The sequence below is a fragment of the Watersipora subatra genome, chromosome 11 (assembly GCF_963576615.1).
Source record: "Watersipora subatra chromosome 11, tzWatSuba1.1, whole genome shotgun sequence".
Lineage (NCBI taxonomy): Eukaryota > Metazoa > Bryozoa > Gymnolaemata > Cheilostomatida > Watersiporidae > Watersipora > Watersipora subatra.
This window is the reverse complement of record NC_088718.1, coordinates 34,061,056-34,075,023: the sequence shown is the minus strand read 5'-3', so window position 1 is coordinate 34,075,023 and position 13,968 is coordinate 34,061,056. Positions and strand designations below refer to the sequence as shown.

General features: G+C 34.8%; 1 protein-coding gene and 1 long non-coding RNA gene across 2 annotated transcripts in view; both read right to left on the bottom strand.

The window, feature by feature from the left end:
- The window catches only part of LOC137408147 (uncharacterized), a 59,773-nt gene that overhangs the window by 21,319 nt on the left and 24,486 nt on the right, over window positions 1-13,968 (bottom strand). The window lies entirely within an intron of this gene.
- Window positions 24-9,166, bottom strand: LOC137408149 (uncharacterized). The gene is made up of 4 exons (XR_010980041.1): window positions 9,029-9,166; window positions 5,341-5,397; window positions 3,529-3,585; window positions 24-123 (listed from the first exon to the last, which is right to left on the bottom strand). It is a non-coding gene; the product is annotated as an uncharacterized lncRNA (long non-coding RNA).

Genomic DNA, 13,968 nt, shown 5'->3' with positions numbered 1-13,968 from the left:
ATGACAGGGAAGAAGCGTGTCTAATGACAGGGAAGAAGCGTTCAACTGACATTTATGATCTACTCATCGCCAAAATCTTCCGGAAGACAATGCAAGGAAGAGGACCTTGATGACCGCCCAGGCCTATATAGATGAAAGAACCGTGAGTCACCACCAGTTTGTATGTCAATGAATTTGATATAGAAATACATAAAGTGCTGGTCAAACGAAAAGCAATACACGAGATGTTATGGATGAATAGCTATGCAAATGGCTTTGTGCTAACCCTTGGTATGAAATATTACCCAAGCCTGTGTCATTAGACAGCAACCACATTTGCTAGTTAAAGCTCTAATTTTCAAATAAATTAGACAATGCTATGTAAATACATGTAAGATAATATCATAGTTGTTAAAGAATAGAGAAAGCATAATATTATTATGCTTTATTATTCATCTTGAGGTGTTGACTGATGTTCTAAAAAAAGAATCAAGGAGATTGACCAACCAGAAGCTGAGATATAGCCAGCCAAACACAGGTCTACCAAAAAAAAAAGTGTTTTGGTAATCATCAATATATGACGTATGAAATCGACTTGTGTGTCATTGGTCAATTAAGCCAACTAATGCGCTCTCCTATAACAATCACGGCGTTTTAATTGGTTTAATCCCTGGAAGTATAGAAGAATCAAATTGGTCCTAACAATCATCGCTCCTGGAATTCCGAACCAGTCCCTCTGACGTGTAGATTAGTTTTAGCATAAAATAATTACACGCATCTATTATTTCGCAACATTTCGCTATCTTGCTAGTTCAGCTCAGTTTTGTTGTTCTCCTACTTAGCTTCCCTATTCAGACTCATCTTTAGCGTTGTTCAGATTTTTTAACTAAAGCTAATAAATAGAATCAATTAAATCAATCATCAATCTCGGTTATCATTTGGAATTTTCTACAAATTATATTAGTTACATCATTTATTTTATATGCAGTTATATTATTATTTTGTATAATATGCATTATGAATATTATATAAATCATAAAAAATAATCATAGATAAGATAATAGATCAATAGAAAAATCAAAGCAAAAGTTATCGTTTTCTTTTCTTATAGCAAGAGCAGCACGGTCAAGTTAGTCTTTTTAAGATTATGGCTGTAGTGAACTTCCAGTCTGTTAATAGTGACGATAATCATGAAAATCAACTGAATGCTGCAGTAGATACACAGTAGAAAAATGATGAAGGAACAAAAAGTCCCATTCCTATTTCGTATTCTAAACAAACTGCAATCGCGGATATCGCATATAGACTATACACGCGCCGTTCGTTGAACAGATGATCTTCGGAGCAAATCCGTGGAGATCGAGTTAAAATTTGAAGCACAATAGTCAAAATCTGCTCTTCTGCTTTAAAAAATCATGGCGAGGGGTTGTGGGCAAATGCCTTTACCACACAATGTTTGGATGATTTTCCTGAGAAACCAGAGCTAGTATGTAAATTATTTACTATCGCGAGAAGCGTTTCACATCTCGTAGCCAAAACAATCATTATAAGTAACGGCGGTAAGGGTGCGCAACTCCGGCACATGACCATTAAGTCGATTTTATACGTCATAGTTTTCGGGATTTTCGAAGGGTTTTCCTCTGATTCTTTATTAGGTAGACCTGTGTTTGGCTGCCTATATCTCAGCTTCTAGGGGGTCAATCTCATTGATTCTTTTTTTAGAACATCAGTCAACACCTCAAGATAACTAATAAAGCATAATAATATTATGCTTTCTCTATTCTTTAAATATAAATACAAACTTGTAAAAATCCATGATACAAAACCGAGTTTTAACCCGTTGATCCTTGCTCGATCTAATCAATGCGTGTCAGTAAACCTAGACAATATGTCCAGCAATCCGAAGTTATTAATTTTTTACCAAATATAGCTAAACGTGCTAACAATGCAATGATATTTGGTGAAACAGCAGTACAAAACGTCGGACAACCTACAGCAGATGTCATCAAACAGAAAAAAACAGTATGTCACCATTATTCGGGCTAAAACTATAAAAGTTCGCACGATTTTAAACACTCATTAAACATTTACAGATAATATTCATCCATAGCACACTCATCATCCTTTCATGACTCAAAATATACTGGAAATTTATATTTATTATCATAAAATTCCACATTTGTATCACAGTCATTTATGACCTACCAACGAATGAGTCATATTGATTGTTTCGCGATATCATTCTAATAAAATGTGTTATTATAATGAAAGAAGTAGATAAAGATAAGTGAAAAATGTTACAAATGGAAGTGAAATTCAGAATCTAACATCCTGCGAAAAAATTAATTTTATTAGTTTTTGCTGTTGCTTAAAAACATATTTTGTAAACAGAACCATATGGAAGCCTGTATTCCGCCATTAAGGTTTCTGCCACAGCCTACGCAATTCCGTAATACCAGCTGTGAGGGTTCAGAGGGCTAACATTGATGAGATACTGCATTATTTACTGTTTTGGTTAGTATTGTTCCTTATACCTAAATTGTAAAAACAAATGAAAAATAATTTTCTTTTGTTTTGCAGGTACAACTACAAAAACATTGACAACAAGCGTGATAATCTCAAATCAGAAGATTGGAGACTAAAATTATAAAAACACTACACCATTCTATGTCATTTTAATTGAACAAGTTAAACTGACTGAAACATGCTACATCTCCGGTGTTTTTTTGTGTAAAACCTAACTTAATACATGACACCAGCATAGTCAGCGTGATATTTAAATGCAACTATAATTATTTCCCGAGTTGCATTAGTCCATAGCAAGCATAGTTGCTGAATATTGCACATCTTTCAAGTGGAGTAAACCCAGCACTTATACATTCTGCTCAAAGAGTTCTTGTGCCAAATCTCAAACTCAGCAGTCAAAATTCTAGCCAACAAGATAAAAATACTCAAACTTTTAAATATCAAGATTTGAGAGAAGATAATTCCCGAATTTCCAGTGAGTATAATACTACTTTTTACTAACAAAAGTCAACCAAAATACCATGAGAACAGTAATACACAGTGTGGGTAAGGTTAGTCGGCTAGGCTATTAAAAACTAGATGAAATCATAATTGTTATATGCAGGGTTTAGCTTTATAAGAGGGTCAGTATGGTGTAATCTCAAGAGTTCAAAACTTTCAAGTTGGAAACATTTGAAAACATTGAAATCAATATTCAGAGGCTAAGCATGACACTAAACCACAAAAATTTTCATTTTAATGTCATGACCAAAGCTATATTGATTGCTAATTATGATTTTTGTTATGTGGGTCTACAGAAAAACGCTATCTTAAATAGTACTCCACCCTTTCCTATTATAATTAGTTAAAACAATATGATTTTTAAATTTCTTGTTGGCATGAGTAACAGTAACAAAATAACAAGAAAAGAGGGCGTTCAGCTAAAGACTAAGTCACAGTTGTTATCAAAATTGTAGACCATATAATTAAACCCTGAAAATAAAATTGAAAAAAGTCTCACTGTTTTATCTTGTCAGTACATACCTGCAACCAAAAGCAAGTCAGGCATCATAGCATCATTACGAAACACGATTGCAGAATCTACAGAAAAAAAAGACAATTGATGGTGAGCATGCATTCATGTTGACCAAGATAAGTTAGTCAGTACATCACAAGTTAGACAAAGACACACGAGTAACGCATGTAAACAAGTGCCAGCGAGGTGTTGACAGTGGCTGATGGGATTAGCCATTTCTCTGAACTAAACAATCACCAGCCACGCTATTACATAATGCCATACACTCAGCTATACACAAATGGATGTTTAAATAATGCTAGCTACTAGATTATGACCTTCAGTTCTTGAACTGGGTAATGTCTGGCTCTGAAAGCTAAAGCTTGCAAGATACAAAAGGTGTCCCACAGCACATTGGAGAACTATCAAGCAAATTTAGTCATTGATTTTGCTAATGCTGCACACAAATTTGTTGCTAACTAGCATATTAATGTGTATACATAGAGCTTAATTATTTTGCATGTATCTGTATCATGGTTCAAAAGCTAAGCTTGCTGAAAAATTATTTAGTAATTCATATCTACCAAAGCATTATGAATTATAGCAACTCTCGACTACTGCCAATCGCTTGACATTTCTACAGTTTCTTCGGCTTTTATGACTACAGAGGTTTTCTTGGTTTGCGATTAGGTTATCTGGAGTGTTCTTGTCCCTGCATGCACATATATCTTTTTTGATCACTCAAACCTTATCTCTATCTCTTCTTCGAGTACATAGAACAGTTTAAGTATTGTTCAATATATATACTTAAATTGTAATTTTACAGGTGAAAATAACTTTTTATCATTTTGCAGGTAGAACTACAAAAAACATTGGCGACAAGCGTCAGAATCTCAAATAAGAAGAATGGAGACTAAAATTATAAAAACACTACACGACTCCATGTCATATTTAATTGTACTAGTAGAACTGACTGAAACATGCTATATCTATGGTGTTTTATGTGTACAACCTAAATTATTACAAGACACCAGCTTAGTCATCATGATATTGAAATACAATTATAATTATTTTCATAGTTGCATTAGTTCGTAGCAAGCCTGGTTGTTGAATATCACACATCTTTCAGTCCCAGTAAACCCAACATTAATCCATTCTGTTCAAATAATTCAAGCACCAAATCTCACACGCAGCAGTCTAAATTCTAGCCAACAAGATAGAAATACTCAAACTTTCTAATTACAAGATTTGAGAGAAGATAACCCCATGAATTTTCAGTGAGTTTCACTGCTAGTGCCAAACCCTAATTTGTACTAACAAAAATCAGCCACAATACAATCAGGACAGTACTACACAGTGTGGGTAAGGTTATTCGGCTAGGCTATTAAGAACTAGATGAAATCATATTTGTTATAGACAGGGTTAAGCTTTATAAGAGGGTCAGTATGGTGTAATCTCGAGAGTTCAAAACTTTCAAGTTAGAAACATTGGAAAACATTGAAATCAATGTTCAGAGGCTAAGCATGACACTAAACCACAAAAATGTTAATTTTAATGTCATGACCAGAGCTATATTGATTGCTAATTATGATTTTTGTAATGTGGGTCTACAGAAAAACGCTATCTTAAATAGTACTCCACCCTTTCCTAATATAATTAGTTAAAACAATATGATTTTTAAATTTCTTGTTGGCATGAGTAACAGTAACAAAATAACAAGAAAAGAGGGCGTTCAGCTAAAGACTAAGTCACAGTTGTTATCAAAATTATAGACCATATAATTAAACCCTGAAAATAAAATTGAAAAAAGAGTCTCACTGTTTTATCTTGTCAGTACATACCTGCAACCAAAAGCAAGTCAGGCATCATAGCATCATTACGAAACACGATTGCAGAATCTACAGAAAAAAAGACAATTGATGGTGAGCATGCATTCATGTTGACCAAGACCAGTTAGACAGTACATCACAAGTTATGGTGTGTTTACACTGGCCAGGACCAACTCCGATTAGGTGCCAATACTCCGACTCAGACCGGTACCTCAGACATTTCACGTATGGGTGCCGACACCGACTCCCCTTCACATTGCAACGATCGAACTATTTTTTTCGGTACCAACAGCCAATCACAGCGCTTCGCCGTTCTGACCTTCACCCAACCACGCAAAGACGAGTACACATAAAAATCAACGCGTTTGATGTGAAAAATTATATACTAGTACTACACTATTACTACTGCTCCTACTACTACCGCTAGAAGCAACTACTGAATGCCGAATGGAATCTTCCGATGACGATTAGATTTTGTTGATGGCAGGATCAGCTGCGGGAGCTCTGACAGTCTGTATTATATGTAATTATATGTTTGTATATATTTTATGTCTATAAATATTTTATTATATGTGTTTTCCTTTTTATTATAGCCTTGTTACTCGTTAGGCTATCAATTGTCGTCGTTTATGTTGTCATATCAACGCACTAGCGGGCCTAATTATTGGCCATTTAAACATTGTTACCTGGTGTTCCTACTCGGTTCCGTTAGCCGGAACGGGAAATTTTATTGTATATAAGGGCGCAACGCTCACTTAGTAGACAGAGCGAATGGCCGTACGCTCCTCGGCTAGTAAATTTCCTTCGCTAATAAAACCTTGAATAAAATCACACTCAATTTATTTCTGTATGAAATAATTTAGATCGTGCCAAGTAAGGGCCGGCAAATTCCTTTAAAGTAGTACATGTAGTTGAACTAGTAGTAGTACTAGTAGTAGTCATACAACTGGCTATTCACTTTTAATAAATTTAAATAAAAGCTCACTATCAGAAAGAGCACTAGGGAAAGTTTAATGACAGTCTCCTAGCCTCTCATTAAACCTAGCCCTTTCGTTTCATAAACTTAGAACTGCCATTAAAGCTTAGGCTCATTTAATCAGAGGCTCCTAGCTTATGATTGGCTGATGAGCTGCTGGGATTCACCGGACACCGACTTTCAAATCAGCACCAACACCGATCTCTCTGCTCACACCTACCGATGCCGACACCGACTCATCAAATTGGTCTGTGCTCGACAAAATGTGTGACAAAATCGGCCAGTGTACACGCACCATTAGACAAAGAAGCATGAGTAATGCATGTAACAAGTGCCAGCGAGGTGTTGACAGTGGCCAATGGGATTAGCCTGAACTAAACAACCCCCAGCCATGCTATTACATAATGCCATACCCTCAGCTATATACAAATGGATGGTTAAATAATGCTAGCTACTAGATTATGACCTTCAGTTCTTGAACTGGGTAATGTCTGGCTCTGAAAGCTAAAGCTCACAAGAGACAAAAAGGGTCCTGCAGCACACTGGAAAACTATAAAGCAAATTTTAGTCATTGATTTTGTTAATGCTACACACAAATTTGTTGCTAACTAGCATATTAATGTGTATACAGAGAGCTTAATTATTTTGCATGTATCTGTATCATGGTTGATTAGCCAATCAAAAAAATGTTCAAAAGCTAAGCTTATGGCAAAATAGTCATTTTCTCTTAAGTAATATCTGCAACTGGGAATATTAATAATATCATTCAATAATATAAACATCCATGGTAAAAGATTTTTCTCATGTCATGCGTATCTAATATCCTTCACAAAGCCTTGTTAGCAAAGCTGATGCTACATGTAGTTCTAGCATTATACAATGTTGCTCATTTTACATCCATTTTTCGTCCTAAATTTCTATACTGAAAAATGAACTACTGCTAACTTTTGCCTTGCAATGGAAGCTTTGATAAGCATATGGTACGGAAATAATTTTTGTATGAATATTACAATATAAATTACAGTCAAACATGGATAACTCGGCCACGGATAGCTCGAAAACATGGTTAATTCGAACAGTTTCTTTGGTCCGTTCCCACGTAATGATAAATTGCTAAAGATAACTCGAACTCAACACTGTTCATTCGAACTTTTTTTTTGCCCAACAGCTACCGAAACGGCCTATTCAAAGCCATAGAGGTAAACTTCATCTTTTCGTAATTCATAAGCGTCGTTATTACCACCATCGACAAAATATTTTTGTCAACGACTTTTCTAAAAGTTTGGTGAAATTTGATTTATACTGCGATACGATGAATAGCACGGGCTAGCCGGGTCACGCACGCAAGAATTTTTGCCACGCACATACAAAACAAAAATCGCATGTTGTTTTGTATGTGCGTGGCGAAAATCCTTGAGTGCGTGACTCGGCTAGCCCGTGATGAATAGTTTTCCGACGTTGATTCCGTGTTGAATCAACGTCGGAATGTTGAATGTTTAAAACGTCTTAAAAATGTTGTAATTAAACGTATACGTTGTCTGAGCTACAAAAAACTATTCATCGTTTGACCTAAACACAGAATACGTGTGTACATTCAATAAGTATCTATTAAAAAAGCGTGAGTGATATAGAATGTACCGTAAAACCTCGTAAAACTTCTAATTGAACTGCCTCGGAGTGTTGCTCTTAACGAATCCCAGGTAAAGTAAGGTAATCTGCATAAACTTCAAGAAAAAACGGCAAAATTGATCGTGGGTAAAACCCCAAAAGAAAAAAATGTCTTTTCTTTTGAGCATTTCAACAACGATCAAGTTTTGCCAATGTCAATCTGAAAAACGTCCTGGCAATAACATCACCTCAAACAACAAACCAATCTCAAGTGATAGAAAAATCTCTATACTTTTTCATGAAAACGTTTTAAACTTTACATTAGAAGCATATAATTTGAAACAAACCATTTGTGCTTTTGATTTATATTATAGTTTGTATATGTACATGTATCTACTAATAAATAAGTAAATATATGGACTTGTGACAGTGCTCTGATAACTTGAATGCTCTGATAATTCGAACACTTTTGCTCGGTCCCTTGAAGTTCGAGTTATCCATGTTTGACTGTATATACCATTTCACTATTCAGTTCTTAAACATCCTTCTGTAAACCATATTATTGAAACAGTTGCTGTACATTTTTGAATCCCTTGAAATCTTTAAAAAGTTGAAAAACTTATCATTCACGACCTTGAAGCTTTAATGTAAAGCATGCATCTAGCAACCAGTTAGCAAGACAACATTTTTCTGTAATCCATATCTACGGAAACATTACCAAGGATAGCAACTCTCAATTCTTGCAAATCACTTGACATTTCTACAGTTATCTTCAGCTTTTAAAACTACATATGTTGTCTTGGCCTGCGCGGTCAGGTGAGTTTTTGTACCTGCATATTTTTTGCTCCCTATAACTTTATATCTAAGCATTCATAACAGCCTTTCTCTTCTTTGATTTTCTGCTTTTCAGTTGTTATACGACTAACACATATATAAAGTCAGAATGACTGCGTTAAAAACATGAACATGAAATAAATGTTAGGCTACAATCATTCAGGCTTCTAATAAAAGTCCTAATTTTTTGTTACTTTGGATGAGTGAAAACCACAAACTCTTTAGTTCAATGTAATCCCCAAGGTACATGGTAAGCCAGAGCTAAAGCATAAGCACACATACCTGCTACCTCCACTATCTGTCCTATTTCTTAAATAGAGTTTTAGCCTATCCTTGTTTGTCTAAATCAGAAACTAAAGCTAAAAGCCTGACTGTAACGAGATGGAATGAGGTAGATTTACAGCCTTACTTAGGCCTGGTTCAAACCAATATGGCATCTAAGACACGCGTGACAGAGTACCTGTTATGCAAGCGATCGCTCATGGACTACAAGCTCAGAGTGCGCGACTATTATGTCCTACAGAAAGAAATGTCGTCATTTGCGCAATTAAATTAATTTGATGCCCATACGCAGCTACACAATTTGTTTGCTTTCCAGCTGTTGGATACATAATGAGTCGAGATTACGCAGCTGTCCCCAGGTCTGAACCCGGCCTCATCTTAGCATGCGCAGACAAAGGAGTGCCACACTGATAATTTCAAGATAAGATAAACTTCACTACAGGATTTGTAAATTTTTGATGGTTTTAATTTATACGCTACCACGTGCACAATAATATATATATATATATATACAATATATCATTATATTTTTAAAACAACAACTGCAAGAGACTTGCCAAATCATTAGTTCAAAAGGCAATGATGAAAGCGGGGATGAATTTGAGCACAAATTTAAAAAACAATATATGCATAGTGCATAAAATGCTTTAGAAAAAAATATATTTGAAGCATATAGGTGTCTTTTAATGCTTTTTAAATGCTTTCTGGAAGGCTCACCTATCTGGTATGTCTATGAAATTTATTTTAAGACTGCAGGGCTTTCTGCAATGCTTTAAAACAGTATACAGTTCACAAGCTATCGACATGCTTAATCCATCATGGCTAACTGATTGTCAATGACAGTAGTTTAAAAACACTGCTACATTAGGCAGCAGTAAAAACTTTTGTTAAATCTTTTCTTTTTCAGTTTAATATATATGATATATGAGTAAATACAACATCTTTAAAATTTATTGAAAGCCTTTTACTAAAAGCATTGGAGTAAGTAAGAACGTCAAAGTTCAGAGTGACAGTGAAATGTCATTGCCTTAATTAGTGTGTCTCTATCAAAGCCGGGCACTGCTACACTTTTGCTGCGTCATTTGCTGTTAATTTCTCTCATCCTTTGTCCAGCTGGAGACACTCCATAGGTATTACGTAATTACTCTCGCATTGAGGGTCTGCTGCGCCAAATTGGACATTCACTGATCCCCATAGCTCGTTGCTCTGGAGTGATTATTTCTTATCACAATCATTCTAAACATAGATGTTTGGATTCATCAAATTGAAAAACATTTAAAATCCCTAATTGGAAATTATGCAACTCCTATTAAAACATACATGATAATAATTGAAAACTACCGTATGATAGGACAATCTTGTGCCAACACAATCTGTTTGAACTATTATAGCAATAACAAGTAACAGTTATTAGCGGAGAACATTGGCTAACAGAACATTTCAGGGGTTGATGTAGATCTGGCCATCCATAGGAGCTTATTTGAGAATTGAACAATGAACCACAGTTTGAATGCCAGGAATTCTAATTGAACAGGCAACGGCTGTCTAAAAAGATAATGAAACTTATGAAAGGTTGGGAAGTTAAAAATGAGCCTAGCTTAATCATTCTCCAAGTTTGTGATGACAGCTCACATCTAAAAAACAGAAGAACATTGTTTGGTTTAATCCAAACTTGTAAATACTAATGATTGGATCCGATAAGCGCCCCTAGCCCATATAGGTTGCTGTTTTTTTAGGTTTGGCTAACAGCTGAAGCCAAATAAGTAACTAATGTATTATTATTATTGTACCAGAAAATGTGGCCAATATCTTATTTTTGGGTTATATAACATCTATAATAGATGTTATATAACTCAATTATAAGATATTGGCCAAATTTTATGGCAAAAATTTCATTAGGAGTTGAAAAACATGTTTTCTTGAGTTGTTTGTGATAGATAGCCAAGCTACTTAATTGCAACGCAAATAAATGGCATTTTGTGCATTTCAAAAGCATAGTAGCCAGAGCTAATGCTTTCACTTCTACATATACAGTTAGGTAGTTGGTATAATGAATCAATTTGGGAGTGGCTACCGGTTTCTGTCTAGATTGCGTAATAGCAAATGTGCTGAGGTTCTACCGTTCTGCTATGTCATACTCTGAACGTTTGCTGAGCCCTAGGTTTGTTGTTGATCTGTATTTCATTTTCATAACAATAATTTTATGAGCCTATAAATCTGGAATATTTGATATAAAAAAATTTCATAAAAGGCTTTTATAAATAGACTTGGAAACAATATTTCAGTTTGTTTTTATAACTTTTTTGTGCATTGATAAAGTGATGTAAAGTACAATCACTACAAAGCTAAAACAATCCTCCTCAATATTTCTTACTCTTACAAAAATATTACTTTCACTACCATCAGAGTCAGTGCTGCTATTTTTTGTCGGTTTAATGAAAAAAAAGTAAATCTGAATTAGCTATAATATCATCAACATAAGTAATTATCTGTTGTCTAATGTAAGTTATGTATCTTGGTCTACTAAAATTCACTAAATGCCTCTCATCTTCAGCTCTGTTGTGATACTCTCCTTTACTGTTAAAGCATACGTAGCTCACTGACTCCAGCAAAACAATGCTACTAGCATAACTCATCAACGACAAAAACAGATACAAAAACCACAGCATAATTGCTTTATAATAGCATACCATAACATACCTTAGGCAAGACTAACTAATGACGAAAAACATCATGAATACTTTAACAGATGATTGAATGTGAGCCAGTGCTAAAACTAATATTAGTGACATATTTAATGACAGACTTAATCCTACTCTGCTTATGATAGGTAATCCAATTCACATGTATCTCGGAAGGTTCTTACATAAAACTTACACAATAATGTTGGTTTTTTCGGTTGGAAATTTCCAAACAAAAATTTAAAATTATCTTGTGATTCAATGCTAATTTTATACAACAAATTTTGGACAACATTGTCAATACCATAAAAGTCCTAAATATCACTGGTTATGTTGTCAACGGATAATAAAATCAGGCTACTACGCAATTACTGGGAAGTTCGCGAAAATGCGCAGTCGACCATATATTTCACATAACTGAGCATACGGCAGTGAAAGCGTATACAACACTGTATATTGTTAGTCATATGTATATTTAGTGATCGAATCTTAGGAAAACCAGAAACATGAGTGTACCAGGACCTTTGAAATTGAAATTGAAAATTGAAAATTGAAATCCATTGAAAACTACCAACTAAAAATGTATAATGGTAAAAATTAGATTTAAAAAAAACAAAACACCAAAGGTAATATCAATTAGCTACCTATAGGAAGTGCAACTTTGGCTTTTCCAATCGTTGAAAGAATATACAGTAGGCCTACATTACGAGCTCCTGCAGCATAAATAATATTTTCTAGTGAAGTTTACAATATATTGATTGTACAATATAAGAACAGTAAAATACATGTGAATTGCACAACCCATTCAAAGACCTTTCCAAACTGACCTTTCGGGCATACAAAGAGGAAAAACTTGACGTAATTTTTTTTAAATATGTGGGGTGTACTGTAACTGCAGTAATATTAGGGTGCATTGACAACTTTTCTCTGTTTTTGATCAACCTCATTTGTTTTTTACCATTTTTCAGTACTTCCACAATAACTTGGGGAGCGTACATCTTTGACATTCATTTACAACGATTTACTAATTTTTCTAAACAGCAATGTATAATCTGCAAAGGAAAACTAATAAGAAATATTTTATGTCTACAAGGAAACAAAACAACAAAATATTTTACAAAAGCTGTTCTGCCTGCTCATCACCTATCTGTATTCAGAGGTCAAGGTTAGGAAAAAATAGAACTAGTGATGATACTCCCACTCGTTACATTCACATTGGTGGACTTACGCTGTAACACCTGCGCCAATCAATCGCCTTTATATTTATGAACATTGCACAATTACCCTATTCTCTGTTTTGTCGGTACATCTGGCAATCTGTCACAACCAACTAGATTGCTACAAAAATTATATACATAATATGTATAATGCTATATTCACATAGTCTTCTCTCTTACATGTAAAGCAATCAATATAAACTAACGTTTAAATCAAAGTTGAGAACTTACTCGACTTAGCATGTAATATGGAATTTTTTTGGTAGTCGGAAGCAAAAACTTTACAGAAATGTATGTCGTCTAGACTTTAGTTCTAAGAGGTATAGGCCTACGTTATAGGAGCGTTTACTGTATATGGTAAGAGTGATGGGAGTGATAAGAATGGCTTAGCCTTGTGGTTGGTCACTCTTGTTAGTAGACTTGCGGTCTGAATGTCATGAGTCCAATATACTGCAAGGCGATTTTCTCATTGCTAAGGCTTTATCGCTATAATTTGGTGAATGAATGACAGACAGACAAACATTGAGATTCGTGTATATATATATCTGGATTTAACCCTGCATTTATTTATTCTAGCTTGTTCAAACTGCCATTGTGTTATCTTAAAAATTCTAACAGCAAGGCCAAACGGCTAACATAAATAATATACAAGCTAGGGCCCAGACAGTTCTATTTTCCAAACAGCTTTCTGTAAACTGCATCATCTGATTTGCTCTAAGGTCAGCATATAGCATGCATGCATATACCGTAACAAAAATAGGTATTTTTAATGTTTTATGTTTGAATGTACATGTTGGTTCTAGTAAGTGTTACAGAGCAGGCTTTATTATTCACATGTGTGTTCTACCACTCTTTAACTAGCTCTGCCTTACAAACCTGGCCCTTCAGGCTGAGAGCCACATAATGCGTATATAACGAGTATGTGATAATATTGCAAAATACTAGATAAGCAGCTGTAATAACATTGGCCTTGCTTTGACTGCAGCAGCCGTAATTAACATCTCTGTCACATCTAAAAATACTGTGACGATTAGTGTTAGTC